Source organism: Dasypus novemcinctus, chromosome 31 (assembly GCF_030445035.2).
Source record: "Dasypus novemcinctus isolate mDasNov1 chromosome 31, mDasNov1.1.hap2, whole genome shotgun sequence".
Classification (NCBI taxonomy): Eukaryota; Metazoa; Chordata; class Mammalia; order Cingulata; family Dasypodidae; genus Dasypus; species Dasypus novemcinctus.
Window position 1 is genome coordinate 30848580 of NC_080703.1, and position 18917 is coordinate 30867496.

Genomic DNA, 18917 nt, shown 5'->3' on the forward strand with positions numbered 1-18917 from the left:
CGTAGCATCCTGGATGGGATCCCAAAACAGAAATGAAAGGACGTTAAGTTAAAAACTAAGTAAATCTAAGTCAACATTGGACTTTTATTAATAATAAAGTATCAGTATTGGTTTATTAATTGTAACTAATGTATCATGCTAATGTAAATGTTAATGACGAAACTAGACACAATGTATATAGGAACTCTTTGTACTATCTTTGCAATTTTTTTCTGTAAATCTAAAACTGATCTGAAAATTAAAGTCTATTAAAAAGAATAAAGTAAGAGCAAAAATCTCTCTCTTTTGAGTCCATTTCCCTTCTCATGGTAGAATAGAGCTATGCACATTCCATCTCTTTCTTTCTGGCACCTGAAACATTTCAGGGTATAGTAAATGGGAAGTAAATTGTTTAAAGAGTGCCAAGAGAGGGCAGGTTACTTGTCACTAGCCTCATAACTCAGGCGCAGTGAGGATAAGAGAAGAGAAAGAGCACAGATAAGAAAGCAGCCAGGCTTCAGCTTCGGACCAAGATATTTGTGATTCCTGGAGCACTTGGGGCACGGAGCTGCAGTGACCCTTGCAGGCAGATGGCCTTTTTGTTATTAAAATAACTGCATTCATCCTCCATTCTCACTGAAAGAAGATGGGGTGGAAAGGAGGATGGATTGCTCAAAATCCTCTCAAAACTTTATTAATTGAGTTTCTGATTATCACATGAATTATATCTAATGAGGCTCCAAGGAGCAATTGTAAATGCAGCTAAGCTTTCCCTTCTGTTCCTGTGTGCTCGGGTCCTGGATTCAATTGTTATGAGAGCTATGACCATTTGGCAGCAGGTTTAAGATACATCACAGCATCTATGCTTCTTCAGTTTGCTTTTCATATGTCTATTTGTAGAGGAACTGAATGTACTTTCTTCCAATAATGCGAAGACTCATAAGATGTAGGATTCTATGAGAAAATCTGAGGCTTGGAGAAGGGATATGACTTGATCAATGTCACACAAGGGTCAAATAAGCTTTAGAACCTTTCTACATGCAGAACTGATGCAGCTCATCTGCAAAGCAATCACATTAGCACCCCCTACCTGTTAAGGTACAGAATTGTAGGTCCTATCCCAGACCTACTGCATCAGGAATAGGCATTGTAACAAGTTCCCCTGGTAATTCATATACACATAAAAGGTGAGACACGGCTTGTGTAGATCTATGATTGTTTCCACTAGATCATTGTATGGTATATGATGTTTTGGGCTGCAATTAACCACATCAAACAAAAATACATATGTAGAATTCTTATTGTTTTCCATAACATGAGGTCAGGAGAAGATGGCCCCAGAATTAGTCTTATCAATGACTAAAATTTGTTATCCTCTTTCCATTCCATCATTGGTTTTATGGCCTCATTGACAAAATAGCCACTACAGCTTATACAGCAGAGTCCAAAGAGAGAAACAGTGGATGGGGTGCAGGGGGTGTTTGGAGAGGGAGCCAGGATGTATCACATCATCTTATAGCCTGATGGAAAATCTTGCCCCAGTAAGTAGAGCAGACTTTTCCTTAGGTCCTCTTGACCAAGTTTGGTCACATGTTCATATCCTATCTTAGAAAACCTTTAGGTTTTACAGAGGGAGTTAGTCTCTGCCAGCAAGAATGACAGGTAGGAAATGGCTGTTGGGCAGGTAACCAATATATCTTGCCCCAACCATGCTGACTTAAAGTAATTCCTGACTTAGACAATCATAATAGAACTGAAAGTACCCTGGAGATGATCTAATTTATCATTCCATTTGTATTTTGAGGGACCTAAGACCCCAGGGGTTAAAGGACTTCTCCATGGTTAGATACTTTGTTAAATTAGAGTCAGGGTTAGATAGAAGGCAGTGCTGTGGACCCCTGGTCTGCTACTGTGGCAGACACTGTGTATATTTGTAATCAAAAGCCATTATTGACTCCCATTCCTTTACCTTCCCCTACTTAAAGTGACTGGGAAGCTAAAATATCACACTTATTTATTGTGATCATGTGAGAAGTTCCGGCTTAATAAGATGTAGGCAGAAGTCACTTAGGAGAGCTTCCCTTTTGTCATGCAAAGACAAAACCTCAAAAAGGGCAGGTTTTTGTGAGTCCCCCTTTTTCTAACCTGGGAGATGAATGGGATGATTGAAGCAGCAGCAGCCATCTTCTTGCAACCATGTGGCTAAAAGCCACGCAATAAAGTTGGTGGAGCTGAAAATATGGAAGGAAACCGAGTTCCTGACAAAATTGTAGAACCATTTTAATAACTTCATTCTGGCAATCTTTGAATATATTATACTAGAAAAAAACTTTAATTATTTCAGACATTATTAATTAGATTTGCAATTACATGTTGCAGAATGTAATCTAAACTCATACAACACATCCCAAACATGTCTACTCAAGAGAAACTGATTTTTCAAGATTACCATATGCAGGGGGATATTATATCAGAACAAATATTATGTGATAGGCATCTTCAGAAAATATTATTATAATCACTTCTTTATTTCTATTTCAAAAATTGACAGATAAGTGAGACAAAATGGAAATATGAATTGAGCACTTTTCTAAGAAGGTTTTATTGTTGCTGTTTTGCTTAGAGTTTTGTTTCTTTTCTGAAGCTTTCTTCAGATAGACCATTAAATGATACTGTGAGTAATCCAAGTCTCAGATATCTTATCCACATATTTTTCTCCCTTCCATTTTTGAGGAAGTATTCTTTTTCTTGGAATATGTGAAACACTCCTTTCCTTTATTCTTTCCAGGCTCTGACTTAAGGATGAGAAATTTTTTCAAAGACTATAGCCTTTGTTCCTGTCTTTTGATATTCTCTTCACTTTCTTTTGCACTATTTTCTACAGTTCTGCAGAGTGGGCCAACAAGTTTCCTTCTAAATCTGTATAAGGGGGAAGATATTTTAAGGAAGGTAGAAGTTCAGGCTCCTGGGATATGGATCCATTTGTTCATGTAAGCAGCTTTGGGGATAGGATCTGGGGGAGAACTGAACTATTCAGCAGAACAGAGGGAGAAAAAAAATTGGTTGGAACTCTAGGAGAAAATGGGAGGAAGGTGTTGTGGGTGCTGATTTCCAGGTTCTTGGTTACATCAGAAGAAAGAATTCAGAGATTCACCACAGTTACGAGAAAGTTAGAAAAAGAGTTTAATAAAATGAAAGTACACACTCAGACATGAGTGTGGGCATGCTCAAGATAGAGACACATGCTTTCTGCCCTGGGGTTTCCTTTTCTATGGGCTCCAGGAATCCTGAATCTGCACTGATTGGCGTATTTGAGACAAAGAAGGGGAGATGCAGTGGATGGTTTGATTTTCTTAAGAGTTGCTCCCCAATGGTTACTGGCTTCTGGCTGCTGTCCATGAACTGTCCACGAAGTGGGTGGTGGTGGAGGTGCCTCTTCTGCAGGTGTGTGCTGCAAATTGCCCCCTAACTTGCTTGTGTGAGTCAGCAGGCTGTTTCCTCGGCATCTCTTACCTTGTGGTGTTTGTGTGGCTTACTGGGTTTTCTGCCCCTCTTCCTTATGTCCCTATTCTATCATGCCTCAAAGGAAGTGAAGAGTTAGAATAGCAAAGGGATAGAAGAGTTAACAAGATGCTGAGATATCCATGGCATTATCACTTTGCAGCAAATTGGTATTTTCCAAAAAGAACTACAAATATGTTTCCCAGCCTACATGTTCTTTTAGAATCTGGTGACTCCCCCATCAAGAGGCAGTAGTCTGTCTCTCCCCCTTGAACCTGGGAAGGTCGTGGTGACTTCCTTGACAAATAGAATGCAGTGAAAGTAGTGCCAAGTGATTTTGGGGGCCAGGTCAGAAAAGGTGGGAGCTGTCCACCTAGCTATCTCTCTCAGAACATGGCACTGGGGCCTAAGCTGCCATGAAAGAATTCAGACTGCCCTTACGCCCCATGCTTAGGAAGAGGCCACATGGAGAGATCACCTAGAGAATAAGAGATGCCCTGTTTCAGCATCCAACTATTCTTGAGTCTTTCTGGTTAAGGACCAAGAAGTGAGGAAGCTTTCAGACTACTCTTGCCCCAGCCTTCCAACTGCAACTGCTGATACAAATGATACCACTCAGCTAAACTAAGTGCAGGCATAGTCAACCCCATAATCTTGAGAGGTTATAGTAATGATAAAGGATAGTTGTTTTGCATCACTAAATTCTGGGGGAGTGATTTGTTTTAATCGAGTCTTTTTCACACAGCAATGGATAACAAGAACACATTCCCTATGGTTCTCAAATGTTCATGGAAGTTTCCTATACTCAGGAAATGTATGCTATAAGTGGGTAAATGTGCAAGGCAGAGAAAGGTCTGAGTGTATTGCCTTGTAGTTGATGACTGTCATTAGGATACAACAGAAATAGCATATTCACGTATAGAAATAGAAGGCAGAGGGGGCTAAGAATCACCCTGGTACAGAAATTGTGCAGAGAAGGAGGATTGCATCCAGCGTCCATGTGGAATCTAAGCCCCCTCTTGATATAGATGTGGAGTGGACACAACCATTCCAAGGTCCACAGGATGGAGAAATAGAATATGGATTAGAGTGGACTTACTTATATTCTATTCATGAACTATTGTGATTAGCAATAGAAGAAAATGTGGCATTGGTGTGGAGAAAGTGGCCATGGTGGCTGCTGGAGATGGGGAATGGGAGGAAGTGATGAGATGTGGAGGCATTTTCGGGACTTGGAGTTGTCCTGGGTGATACTGCAGGGACAGTTACCGGACACTGTATGTCCTCCCATGATCCACTGGGTGGACTGTGGGAGAGTGTGGGCTATGGTGTGGACCATTGACCATGAGGTGCAGTGGTGCTCAGAAATGTATTCACTAAGTGCAATGAATGTCTCATGATGATGGAGGAGGTTGTTGCTATGGGGGGAGGAGTGGGGTGAGGGGGGTGGGGGGTATATGGGGACCTCATATTTTTTGAATGTAGTATTAAAAAAATAAAGACAAAAGGAAATTGTGCAGAGAGTGTCATACACTTATAGGGCTTGGAATCAAAGGTTCAGCCAAAGGGCAAGGTCTGCCCAGCTGACATCTGGGTTACATGGGATGGCAATGCATGTAAATTTCAAGTGAGGCATGGCATGAGAGCTACTTTATGTTCCTCAGTTCATCTGCTGATTGAAAGCTCTAAATAGCTTCTCCAGGTGTTCATTTCATCCTTCCCAGTACTAACTGAGGGCAAGAACACTTGGATGCATATGTCAAGAAGTGGAATCTTGAAATATATTGATCTGGAGCTAATGAATCAGTCAGCTGAATTTTAACCTCCAGCATTAAGTTGAAAGAAAGGGCCTATTATGTGATAAACTCTGTTAAGTACCTTCTATATAGAGAAATATTTTATTGAATGCCTTCTAGAGCCAGTCATGAGTCTAAGAGCTTTAGTTATATTATTTAACCCTAAATGTAACTACAATAAAATAGTAAAACTGCTCTTTAGACATATATAATTTGTAATCTTTAATTTATGACATGCAAATCATGATATATAACATATGCAATAATGTTATATATTAAATATAACATATATGCAATGTTATATATTAAATATAGCATATATATGTGCATTTGTCAGCCAAAGTGGTGCTGCTGCAAAATACCCGAAGTCTGAGGCTTTAATAGAGGATATGTATTTGGGATGGAAGCTTACCAGGCTCTGAGGAGTCCAACTCAAAGTTACTTCGTCACCAAACTCTGTTGCCACGTGTTGAAGCAAGATGGCTGCCAGTCTCTGCGAGAGTTCGGCCTTCCTTTCCCCCTAAATGTCTCTCTTCCTGGAGCTTGTTTCTTTCCAGGCTCAGCTGCTCTGGTCTCTCCACAAGGTTAGCTGTAGGCTATCAGGATCTCTCTTCCCAGGGCCTCTTCCATGTCTATGGAGCCGTCTCTATTCCTCTGTGTTCTTCTCCTGTGTGTTTACTTCCCAGAGCCTCAGCATCAAAACTCCAACTCTCTCCTTCACCATGTCATTTTCCCTATGAACCTCCTCCCACCAAGGGGGCGGGGACTCAAGGTCCTACTGATGTGGCCAAATCAAAGCCTTAATCATAATTTAATCAAGTAAAAGTGAAACTTCTGAATCTAAATCTAATGCAATCTAATGTGCCCAGAGGAACAGACCAGTTTACAAACATATTCCAATATCTATTTTTGGAATTCATAAATAATATCAAACTGCTAAAATATGTGTATATAATCTCCACACTTTGAAATAATTACCTGCGTAGATATCTGTTAACTCGTATTTTTTAATTTTTAATTTTTCTCCTGACTTATATTGGATAAAATATGTTCCTGTGAAAAGTCTAACTTGAGATCACACTTAAAGCAAACATTTAGAGGTGGATTTTAGAAGTACCTTAGAAGTACTTGTTTATGAAATACAAAAGCTCTTAATGAGTTTTAAAACGAACTTCTCATGGAAGAAGAATGTAGTCACAGAAATAATAGATATTTGTTGAGATTATCTCTTCCTGAGAAGGGACTAAAGACGTTTAAAAATCTGAAATTTCAAATACAGTCTTTAGAGATATAATCTGCTAGTCAGGTTAAGACAATGTGGAAAAGGAGAGGCCTCAGAGGCTTTTTAGACAGATGAATTTGTAATTTTTCCTATCTCTAGTTACTAGGGTAATTGAATTTACCAATCTTAGCCTCATTTAATCATCTCTGAAATGGAGAGTAATGTACTTTGCAGGATTTTCAGGCAGATTTAAAATAACACAACATGAACACTGATGACCTAGAGGGACTTCTTTAATACTCGTTCCTTTTTTGTTTTTGATATGTGTGTGAAATGTTGGCCCTTGACTGTAGCTCATATAAAATTCTGTACAAAACCCATGTTTACTGAAGAGAGCTGTACTTACAAGGGTTTTTTTGTGGGTCTGGGATTTAGCTTGCCAAGTTGGGGTCATTTTCCTTGCTATCCTGGCTTCTAATAGTGATTCTTCAGCTCTATAGACTTTTGGCCACTGTGTTTCTTTGATAGGGACTCACTCAGTGAGGCAGGTTGCTTAGGATACGTTGGTGTACTTTTCAATGGAATTCTGAGATAAAGTGCCTTCCAGGCACCACTATTTCTTTCCTCTGCATGAAGAACTGGGGTCCTCACTGCAGTCCCCCCATGCTCTTTGCCATGCAGCTTTGCAATTCCTTTCACCTAGTACCTTTCCTTACTACTTGATTCTGGGTTCAGCCATGTGACTTGCTTGGCTCCGTGGGATGTTAGCAGAACTGACCCAAGCAGAGGCTTCAAAAAGCACTTGTACACTCGGGTTTGTACTTTTTTCTCTCAACCATGGCTGTAAGAAAGACGCACCCAGCCAAGCTTGATGATCCTAGGAAGAGGATGAGAATCACATGGCGCAAAGCCACTTCCAACCACGCCCAGCTTACACCACTCAACCCCCAGCCAATGCAGACTCAGGAGAATTAGTGAACTGAATTTTCGAGGGGCTTGTTACATAGCATTGCCTAACTGATACAATCCTTCATTTTATAAATCCATTCCAGTGTGTAGGATATATAGTCACACTAGACATGAAGGATTCCCTTAAAAGGATTTTCTTCTTGACCTCTGTGTTAGCATTTTCTGGTTCCTAGGCATGGTATCCTCAGGTATAACTTAAAATTAAGCATGGGTCTCCTGCTTTACTAAATCTTTTATGCTTGCTCTCCACTGACTCCTAAGTCTATGAAAGAGACAGCGAGATTTATGGAGGTGATAACTGTATCTAATTTTTCAAATGAAATTTTTGAGGAGGCTAATTAGAAATAGAAGGAACGTGTTTATTAAAAAACCAAAAAACCACCAGTGTTTGCATAGCTGCATGCTTTCAACTGACTGCAGTGTGGCCAGCCAACAGAGAACAGAGCTTAAGTACTCTTATCAGGTAGCCTGATTTATAATCAATTGTAATTTCCCTAATACATTAGTCACTGTTATATTGTTTGCAGTTTTAATAGGAAATCTAGCAGGGAGCAAGCAGATGTGTTTGGTCACTGTCTTCACAGCTTCTTCCTTCTTCTTAGGACTTGCCTGTCTTATCCCTTTCATAGAAATAAAATATTTTTGGGAGGCAGAAAGGAGCATTTGGATGGCAATTCATCATAACAGATAAGCTCCTGATGTGAATCGATAGCCACTTTCCTTTATAGAGAATAGCTAGCCCAATTTCCTCACATATTTTGAGTTGATGTGAGCTGTGTTCTGTTTTTATAGGCAGGTGTTTTCCACAGTGTTTGTTCCTAGTCACTGAAGATGTATTTTGCTTCAGACAACTCTTAGTTACAAGGGAATTGGACAACTTGCTTTCTTGTATTCTAATCTTCAATACCTTCGAATGTGGAGTACAGTATGTATTCTTTATCCATTAGCAGTATTTATGACATATCCATGCATTGTTGAGCACTACTTGAATGTACATTAATTTATGCAATAGGTTTATTGCTGAAGCCATAGGTAGAAAAACTTTCTACAAAATCAAAGGACCGAAAGGAACCCTGAAAACATTTTGTTTCGTTTTTTCCTGAAGTGTAGTAGAGGTACCACTGGGGCCACAGCAAACGCTCTTTGGTGGTGAATGAGATGATTTTATTTGGTTCCTGGACAAGTAATTAACATATTTTAAAATTGTTCTAATTATGTCAAGTAGAAGTTTCAGTTTGGTGCTGAGATATTTTTATCACTTCTGTAACGTTAATCTCTTTTGTGACAAAAAGAGAGGTCCTACTGTCCAGCTAAAATCCAACGTCCCTGTTTAGTTTTCTCTGTCTTTATTCATATGGTGTTTCTTTCCAGGTGTCAGTTGGTTACAGCAAAAATCATGAAAACAGCACATGGATGACTGAAATTTGGAAATGTTGATCCCATCCGTACAAAGAGACTGGTGCCCAGTGAAAGAGACTTGTTGGCCTGGTTTTGGGGATACTACTTTCTATGAAGTAAACTTAAGGTGATATTAATATTTGTAGTTCTCAATCATTTATACTAATGATAAAGACTAGACAGTTGCCTGTTTCAGGAATGGTGCATAATTCATGTGCTTCTTTACACTAGGGAGTCAACATAACTTATTGGGAATAGTAGGGACTTCTAAACTCAGATGAACCTGCATATAAATCCCAGCTTTACTTACATCTGACATAGACAAGTTGCTTAACCTCTCCATGCCTTAGTTTTCTTAGCTAGAATGAATGAGAATAACACAAAGATTACTGCCATGAGGATTCAATAATAAAAAGTCAATGTGCCCCAATACAGGTCCTGGTTGAATGTCTTGAGCTGGTTGCTGGTAGCTTGTAGCCTTCGTGTTTGACACATACATACTTTCATGTGATTGGGGATGTGCCAATATCCTTAGAGTCTTTTTCAGTTGAACATACAAAGCAACATTTTTTTATAGTCATCCAGTTTTGTTTTGGGAAAATGTAGGATGACCCCCTCTGAGATTTTAGAGGTCTACCCTGATCTAGACAAAAGTGACCAGGTGGTGGTGGTGAAATCCTTGTACTTCACTGTTTTTAAGAATTTTGTGGACCTACTGTGTATCAGGTGCTGTACATACTTTTTGTAATCTTCTTAACAGCCCTATGAGCTGGAAGAGAAAACTTTGGCTTGGTGATGTTGGATATCTTTCCCCAAGTCCTATAAGTAGTAAATGGTAGCTCAAGCATTTGATAAATTTTAGAAGATGAATGGATTATCTATGTGCAGCAAACAGTACATATTATTAAAAACTAACATATAAAGTGTTCTGTTATTGTCAGAAGAAATGTAGTATGGTAGTTAAGAGAAAAAACTGGAATACTTTGCCTAGATGGTGCTACCATTTGCAAGCTAGTTTGCTTATGGCCTTAATTAAAGTCAGTTTTCTTTCTGAAATGGAGAATAATAATAGTTGCCCTACAAAGAATTATCATGAGGATTAAATGATAAAATCCCTATAAACACTATGTTCTTGATCTTTAAAAAGGGATATTACTTAAAGCTACTGTTATGATGATACTGGTACAAAAAGTTAGGTTCTCACAAATGCAGATTGAATAAATGAATGATATTAGGCAGACCTGATATTTTAAAAACCTGGGAATCTTGACTTCTTTCATCCCTATCAGGGGGACCGAAAGCTGTGCTGAGTAGTTACTTGTATACTAGTTCATGTTTTGAAAAATAAATTGTGTGAATGTGTGTGTATGAGAGAGAGCAAGAGTGAGAGCGAGAGAGAATTCAGCTGCTTATCCATTGTGCTAATGTTATATTATAGAAACATATAAACCCTTATATCAAGGTATTCACGTCCTAATTGGGGAAAAAGCTGTGTGAAAAAAATCATGTAACAAGAAGACTGCATGGTGGAAAGTTTGCAGAGAGAAGAAAGTGATTTAACTCTCTGTGGTGTGGGAGGAGAAAGCAGTGGAGGTGTTGACCCCTGAGTTGAGTTTTGAAGGATGAAAAGGAGTTCATCAGGCAGAGAGGGAGGTGAAGATGAGAAATGATGGGAAAGTTACTTGTGTCCACAACTCTCAGCTACGCATTTATAAAATGAATAGTACCTATCTCAGAAAAATTGTGACGATTAGGTAATCTGTGCAGAATGCCTGGCACAATATCTTGTATGTAAGTTGAGGTTCTCTGATAAAGAGACCAAGACAAAATTAAACATGCAAATATTTTATTGGGGAAAGGACAGTGAGAAAAAAACACGGGGAGGGAGCTGATAAGGCTGAGAAAGACATTTGACCCCGATGCAAGTCTGATCCCAAGTGAAGGAGTAAGCGAAGGAAAGATGCATGGAAGAGTTCTGGAATGCAGTACAGTCCAAGGAAGGTTCAACAAGACCAGCAATGGGCACTTGAGCCAAAGTCAGCTGTCAGAAGAGTCTTGTGTCTCCAATAAACAGGACTTCCTTGTATTTCTGTCACACTGGAAGCAGCCTGTGGGAAGTATGACCCCAGGGAAAATGGCTGTGAATTTCAGAGCACAGCAGCAGGGGCCCTGTCATGGAACTCCCTGTAGTTGGAGGTCTGTGATAGTCATTTTATTGACCACCACCTTTCTATAAATCACATTATCATATCATTTACGTTTCCAGGAATTAGAAAATATATGAGCAAATGTGCACTGGCATTTATAAAAAGAAAAAAAAAAGGAATTTTAAGATCACAGTGAATAGTTTGATATTCTTTTAATGAAAAGTGAGAATTTGGAAGTAGTGGATAATTGAGAGCTAGCGGGTACAGGTCCTTTGCATTAGTTAGTACAGGGTAAAATGCTACAACAAAAAGGCCTTTAACCCATGACAGCTCAACAATGACAGAAGTTTATTTCTCAGAGTTAAGGCAGTGTTCCTGATCAGCAGGCAGCTTGCCTCCATGCGGTGATTCAGGGATCCAGGTCCCCGTCTTCTGGCGATCTGCCCTCTATGCTTTAGGTATGGCTTAAGTACCCCGTGACTCCACCTGTAATCCCAGTCTCCCTTTGACATCCCAGGAGGGACCACTGCTTTTCATTTGCAGTTTTTCCTTTCAGGTTGGTATTCATTCAAATATACAGTGAAGAGAGACAGTATTTTTTGTTTTAAAAATAAATATTATACTATACGTAATTCTGTGGCTTGCTTTTTATACTCAAAAATGACTTTTTTGAGATGTATCCATGTTGATATGGACAGATGAGTTCAGCCCTATAAAATTACTTCTTAGGAGTCTGGCTCCTGGTCAAAAAATCCTAGATGTGACTTTTCAGGCCTGACCACTTACAATTACAAATGCTTTTCCTTGAGGCCTCCTAGGAGAAAGCGGCCCTCCCCACTCATACTTGGTGCGCAGCCAGCGCGTTGCAGTCTCTAAACGGGCTCAGGCCCTCTGGTCGGTCACTTGCAGCTGGGTTCCTAGTCCAGGTGCCTCCACTAGAAACCCCTATTAGGGGCCAAAACCAAGGCCTTCCTTATAGGAGGGAGAAGGGGGAGAGCTTAAAGACGCTTTCTTCCACACTGACTCAGAACTCAGTACTTTTCCACTCCTAGCACCCCTCTTTCCCTTCCCCCATCAAGGTCCCAAGTCTATAAAACTGCAGGTGCCTCTGCAGGGACATTGCCCCACATCTGTACTGATGCATCAGACTCTCACCCAGTGGCACCATTCCATGGGGAGAAATGGAAATGGGGAGCTGGTGCTCTTCTCTGAGTTATCCTCTTGCCTATACCATCATGGTAAGTGATTAAAGATTTCACTCATTTCCAGTATGACTTTGATTATACTGATCAGCTACCAATGACAGGTGGCAGCTCAGCTCAGCTCAGTTGTTTCAGTCTCAGCTCAACTCTTGACAGAGTGAAATGAATAGTCCAGGAAGATGAAGCACATTTATCTTGTGACTTTGGGTTTTGCAACTGCTAGCCCAGTTAGAAACACCAATATAGGGAGGTAAGATCTTCTATTCCAGTGCCAGACACTGCTGTGTGTGTGGTGTATGCATTCACAACTCTGTGGTTGTGGAGGTAATTGATTATGTGCTGTAATTATCCCCATTACGTGGAGGAAAAAAATGAGGCAGGCAATGTTTATGTACTGGTCTATGGTCATTAGAATTTGTATAGCAAAATCAGCACTCTAACCAGGAAGTCTGATTCCAGAGTCCGTGCTTTTAACCACATTACCAAACTTTTGGAGGAAAGTGTGTGTTTCATTTAAGAATCCCAGCTGACTTCTCTCTGTTCCCCAAGGCAGTGAGATATCCATTTAGACATATGCTCTTCATTTTGAACTTGAGCCAGGCAGCTGCAGCCAAAGGGTTTTTCAACCACCTGTTTTATGGGAAGCTTCTCTCATTTCCAGGGTTTCACCTTGACTCATTTTTAGATTAGATGTCTAATAATTTGCCAGGTGAATTGAAGCAGGATAAATGGTTATTGTGTCTGCTCAATGGATGATGCAGAGTGTGCAGTAAGTTGCCAGAGCCACAGCCAAGCAGCTCAATTGGCATGACTGATCCACAGAATTGGGAAGTAGTATGACTTTTCATGGACCGATGATGTTTCTAAGAAGCAATTCAGTGCCTGTTGCTTCCCCATTCTGCAGTCGCCCTAAGAGGACTGTGGCAGGTAGTTGAATGGTCCCAGCTGCTGCTGCTACCCTGGGATAAGGGTAGAATGATGGCAATTAAAATGTAGGAAGGTGTAAATGCCATTTGTTCTGCCTTTTGCTCTCTTCCCAATATGACTGTCAGCTTTGACACCTGGGGGGGAGGCAATAGGATGGAAATCGTTTAATTAGGTTCTGTCACTGACATCTCCAGAGCTTGAGGTTTAGGATGTTGGGGTTTGTGAGTTGTAACTTTGCTTTTCTTTTTCCTATACTCTTTAGATACACTATGACTCCACAATGGAATGTGGAGCATTCGGTCCTATATTTTAGGTGTCCATATAAATGTAGAAAGCTGAAAATAGTGTTGTTTGAATAGTTGGCAGCAGAATTTCTCTTGGGGGAGAACAAGACCAACTTAGAAAGTACCTTAATAAAGCTCTTAGAATGGAGAAAGCAAAGTCCAGGTGAAATGGTTTAGAAGGTGATAGTACAATGAGGAAATTAGCTCTAATGTAAATATTTTACTTAAGAAATAAACAGGAATTTTGGAAAGGTAGAAGTGAGAAACCAGGCAATATGGTGGGAGGAATCGCGAGGAAGATGGTGGGCAGTGGGAGCTTGAAGTGTTCCTATTGAGACTGATGTCCAATTTTAATGTTTTCCCTCCCTCGCTTCCTCCCTCCCTCCCTTCCTCTCTCCATTTTGCTTGGGTGCTCAACATGCAAACCATTATATGGCAGGTTTGGAGTAAAATTAAAGGAAAAGGGAGACAACCAGCAAGGTGGCAGAAGAGTAAGGAGCTCCTAGAGTCAGCTCATGCTACAGGGCAGTTAGTAATCACCCAGATCTATCTAATGCACCTGTTTGGGGGCTCCAGGAGACCACAAGAGCATCCTACCACATCCCTGAAGGAATGGAATGAAGAGACTGCCCATCTGCAAAGAAGATTCATAAGTAGAGTGCTCCATGCCCCAGAGGCTGGTGCCCATCCTCCACTGGAGGCACAAGCTGCCTCAGTAGCTATACCATGGCTGGAATTAGAAGCTCCACTTCCCAAAAATGGGGGAAGAAGGGGTGGTTGGGCACCAACTTCAGCTACTGATGAGTATATTCACTGGGCTAAAGTATAATCCTAAGAACAGCTAAAGTTTGAGCCTGTCCAAGTCAGAAAGAGGCTGGTAGCTGCCATCTTACCTCTACGTCTGGCATGAGGGGAACGTGGGGTGGACTGAAAATCACAGTGCTGGTAGGGACCGGCTTCTTTCCATCCAGGCTAGATTGCATCTCTAGCCTAGGCTTCAGATACACATCCAGCAGGGAGGGAGCTGGGGGGACCTGCGCCATCCTCTCTGGGAAATTACAGGCCATGCCATGGAGGCTGGTGATCATCATCATCAGTTTCAGCCCCACTTCTGGCAGGGAGAAGCCTGGCAGACCCCACACCACCCTATCCAGGTAACTGTAGGCACCTTTGACTGGCACAGACGGAATAATCGGAAGTCTACTGGGGCAACTGCGGTCATCTTGGATCTGCACTGTATAGATTGCTGCCCACAACTGCAGTGCCATCCCTGCCCTAGGCATGGGAGAAAGGGGCATGAAGCATCATCAGTCTCTCTGGGCAACAACAATCCAGTCCTGCATGACTTAGATTATTCCACATGATTGTGATTCTGTCCTAACCCCTGGCAAAGGAGAAAGTTGGGAGAAGCTTCATCGGTCCCTGGGATAATGAGGACAACTTGAGCCTCCACAGCTTACAGCACCAACTACATCCTTGGCTCCTACTGCACAACCAGCAAGGGAGAAAGAGCAAAAAAGCCCTAAACTAAAGAGAGAAACTGTACTTGGAATAAATTAATAAGCCAGATGCCAAGATACCAACAAAAAATTACAATCCACATCAAGAAACAGGAAGATATGGCCCTGTTAAAGAAACAAGATAAGCCTCCTGATGACATAAAGGAGTTGAGACAACTAATCAGAGATGTTCAAACAAATCTCCTTAATAAATTCAATGAGATGGCTAAAGAGATTAAGGATATTAAGAAGACATTGAACATTTTTGACATAATACACCAAATGTAAGACAAGGAATATAGTTGGTAAGATTTTGACATTATTCTTTCATAATTTGTAGCAAATGTCTCACAATGATGCAAGATGTTGGTGGAGGGTTGATGTATGGGACCCCTGTATGATGTTATGCATGTTTGCTTTCTAAGTTCACAACTTTTACTATACTCTTGTTTATGTATGTTCTTATATGGATGATATAAGTAATAATAGGGTGGGTTGGGGGGAAAATACACCAAATGTAAGATACTTTGGTTAGTAGTAATATTTTGATCTTGAGTTAAAAAATGTTTCACAACAGTGCAAGGTATTGGTGGCAGAGTGAGGTAAGGTATGAGAGCCCTGCATGATGTTATGTATGTTTGTTTTATAAGTTCACAACTATTATTATACATTTATTGTTTACGCATTTTATGTACGAGTGATATTCTTCGATAAATGAAAGAAAATGAAGAAAAAATTAAGGGAAAATGTGTTGAGTCTCCTCTCTGGATAAACCTGGAACAAAGAGGGGTAAACAGACCAGGTCCAGGAGAGAATTGCAATGAGACAGAGAATAAAGCAAATATAGGAATTTATCTCATGGATGATTCTTGACTTTCACAAGATTCATGGCATTGATCTGAGGCGACTTTTTGTTAAATCTTGAAGGCAGACAACTGAATGACACAAATACAAAGCAGACGCAACCCAAACCTGCAGGGAGTTCTCATTGGTATATACAGAAAGCCCCACGAATTAAATAGCCTACTAAGATATGGATCAAAGCAGACACTCTACCTTCCCACATCTCCTCCTTATTTTCATGGTATCATGTACTTTGGGGACATTTAGTTCAGTTTCTTAAAGTATAAGATGTTATTTAGGAAGAACACAGGCTTTGCTCAGAGACATTTGAGTTGGAAAACAGCCTCGACTGTTTGTGACCCATGCACTCTTAATCAGGTTTTCTTTAGTTTTTTTCATAGCACTTATAATTCATAACTGTTTTTTATTTGATTAACTTGTCTATTGTGTGTCTCCTCAGTAGAGAACAGAATGCAAGGCCTGTGAAAGAGAGATCGTGTCTCTTTTGTCATTATTACATCATTAATGCCCGACACAGAACAGATACTCGATATGTATATCTTGAGTGAAACCTTTTTGGACCTTCAGTTTCTAAACCTGGAAGAATGGAAATATGCCCTACACTATCCAAACCACAGATTGTGAGAATACCCAGGTAAAGAGACCTGCTATGGAAATGGGATTCATAATGAATGCCAGCCTTCTTTGCCTTCCAAGGTCGTGGGTGAATTTTCTTTTCAACCATGCTCTAGGTCCTTTGCTACATTACCACAATATGTCCTTGGTAATATGAAGATGACAGAATAAAAGAATATGGGAAGCCTAGTATAGCTCTGACAGAGTTGCTGGAAAAAACATTAAGCATATGTCTTTCAAGTGGGAGATATCCATGGCATCAATTACAGTGTTACTGGTGTGCGTCCCTGCTGCCAAATCCATAATAAGGTTCTGGTCTCTGATTCTTGAGTTATTCTTCCCTCCCTCCCTTCCTCTCTTTTTCCTTTTCTCCCTTCTCTCCTCCTCTTCTCCCTTCTGTCTCTCTTCCTCTCTTTCTCTATTTCTCTTTCTTCCTTTCTTTCTTTAATCCTTTCTTCCCATGAGAAGGAGTCTTGGGTGTATAATATTAGTCTGTTGAGAGTTAATTAAGAAAAGAATAGTTGCAAAATCCAAAACAAAATACAAATGACAGAAGAAAGGAACATGTTTATGGAAAGACTAAGAATGAGACTACATGGAAGACAAATTATAAGGAACAATCCAGACAATAAGAAGAGAAACAGACATTACAAAATACAAAATTTACCTGGAGAAGAAAGATCTCTCTCTCTGTTTGAGCATGGCACCTAGGCTTCAGACTTGAACAGTAGAACTGAAAGTCCTAATTTTAAATTGAAAAATTGACAGATTGTCACATTAGGGAGGTAATTGTTAAAAGAAACAGACTTGACTTGTAGATAGAGCCCAAACTTAAAGATCAAGAGGTCCAAGAAGTCTGACTCCTGGTCAGTTGGAAGGAGAAAAGCTCCCCCAGGGTTTCATATGTGATCGAGGCAAACTTTTCCAGAGAGTGTCTCCATAAGCAAATCATTTAAACTAGTCTTCCCTCACTAGTTTAGGTTATATCCCTGTTTATTAAAAAATACTTTAGAATGGGTTCTACCAGTTACAGTAATTGTGTGTGTATTATTTAGTTTGGAAAAAGAAGTCCTGAACATGCATCCAGACAGCTTGGATCCTAGGCTTGGCTCTGTCTTCCCCATATTCTGTGACCTTGGGCAAATCATAGGAGGCTCCCTGAACTCTCAATTTCTAATATATGAAATTAAATGTTGCTGAAGTACCATTTGTCACATGGCTCAAAGGACCTTGAGATTTTCATTTCAGCCCCTTCTAAGTATAGGGTTCCACCCCTTTGGATTTCAGGTTCCTGCTGTATTCCAAGGGGCATGCACATGGAATAATCAGAAGTGGACTTGTGGTGCATAATTGAGTGTCACTTCTTGGGCCAGTTCTTGGGGAACCAATGTAGACCAAGTCAAATCTTCATTGGATGACTGGGGGAGGCACAGTTGATAAAACCCCCTGCCTGGGTGATGACATATTCACTCCCAGGTAAAGACCTGGTGTTAGAAGATAGAGCAGCTCCTGTGAGGTTCCCAGACACTTGAACAACACAGTGACCTTGACTATTTCCACATGCCTGCTTCTCTGTTTGTAACTGACCTCTTCTGCTATGGAAACCGCCCTGGCATCTTTGCTCTTCTTTCCCAATAAATCTTGATACTTTATTTAAGTCAGGCCAGTAGCATTAAAACTGAACCCCCTATATAGGCTGACATTTTTCCTCCAGAGCTCAGTCTGCTTAATCAAGTTCTAGGTACTGCCTAAATCATGGTGTGCACTGCCATTCTGAGTTTGTCTGGACAACTGAAATCTTCCACAGGCATCTGTGACACATTCTAAGATGCTAAAGGGCTAGATTACGAGAATATCTGGAGAGCTTAGTCTTTCTTTCTTCTTCTTCTCTCGCTCTCTCTCTCTCTTTCTTTTTTTCTTTCTTTTCCATGTGATCATTCATCCATCCATCCAACAATTCATTCCTGGGCATTTATTTTGCATCAGGCACTATAATAGGTAGGAAGCAAAAGTTTCTTTACATTATTCTCTCTGGAAATAAGGGACAGGAAGCAAGAGTGTGGTGGTCTTTTTCTCTTCATTTTAATGTGAAATGGTGCTGGACCACTGAAAGTGCGTGTATGCATTTGCAGTAGATCTTTTGGTGGGAAGTGGCTGCTGTGAGCAATAGTGTGGAGCTAGGCTGTCCTTCCTGCCACTGGTAGATGTGAAAGTCTTAATGCTGCTGCTGGGAAGGAGCAGGAACCCCTAGGGAATAAAAGGAGCTTTTGCACATTTTCTTTATACTCTAGGCTCCCTGAGAGCAGCACTTAGGACTCAGCGTGGGGCACCCATCTCCCCAGGCTCCCCTCTGCTGCTGTCCTCTCACTGTAGATTCCTGCAGGAATTTGATGCTTCTCTAAGGTAATGCAGAGTTGATTAATAATCTTAGCATGCAATCCCTCCAAGGGAGACACTCAGATGAAACTACCTAAATGTGGCTGCTTCAAATCAAAGCAATTAACCTAGAAAGTT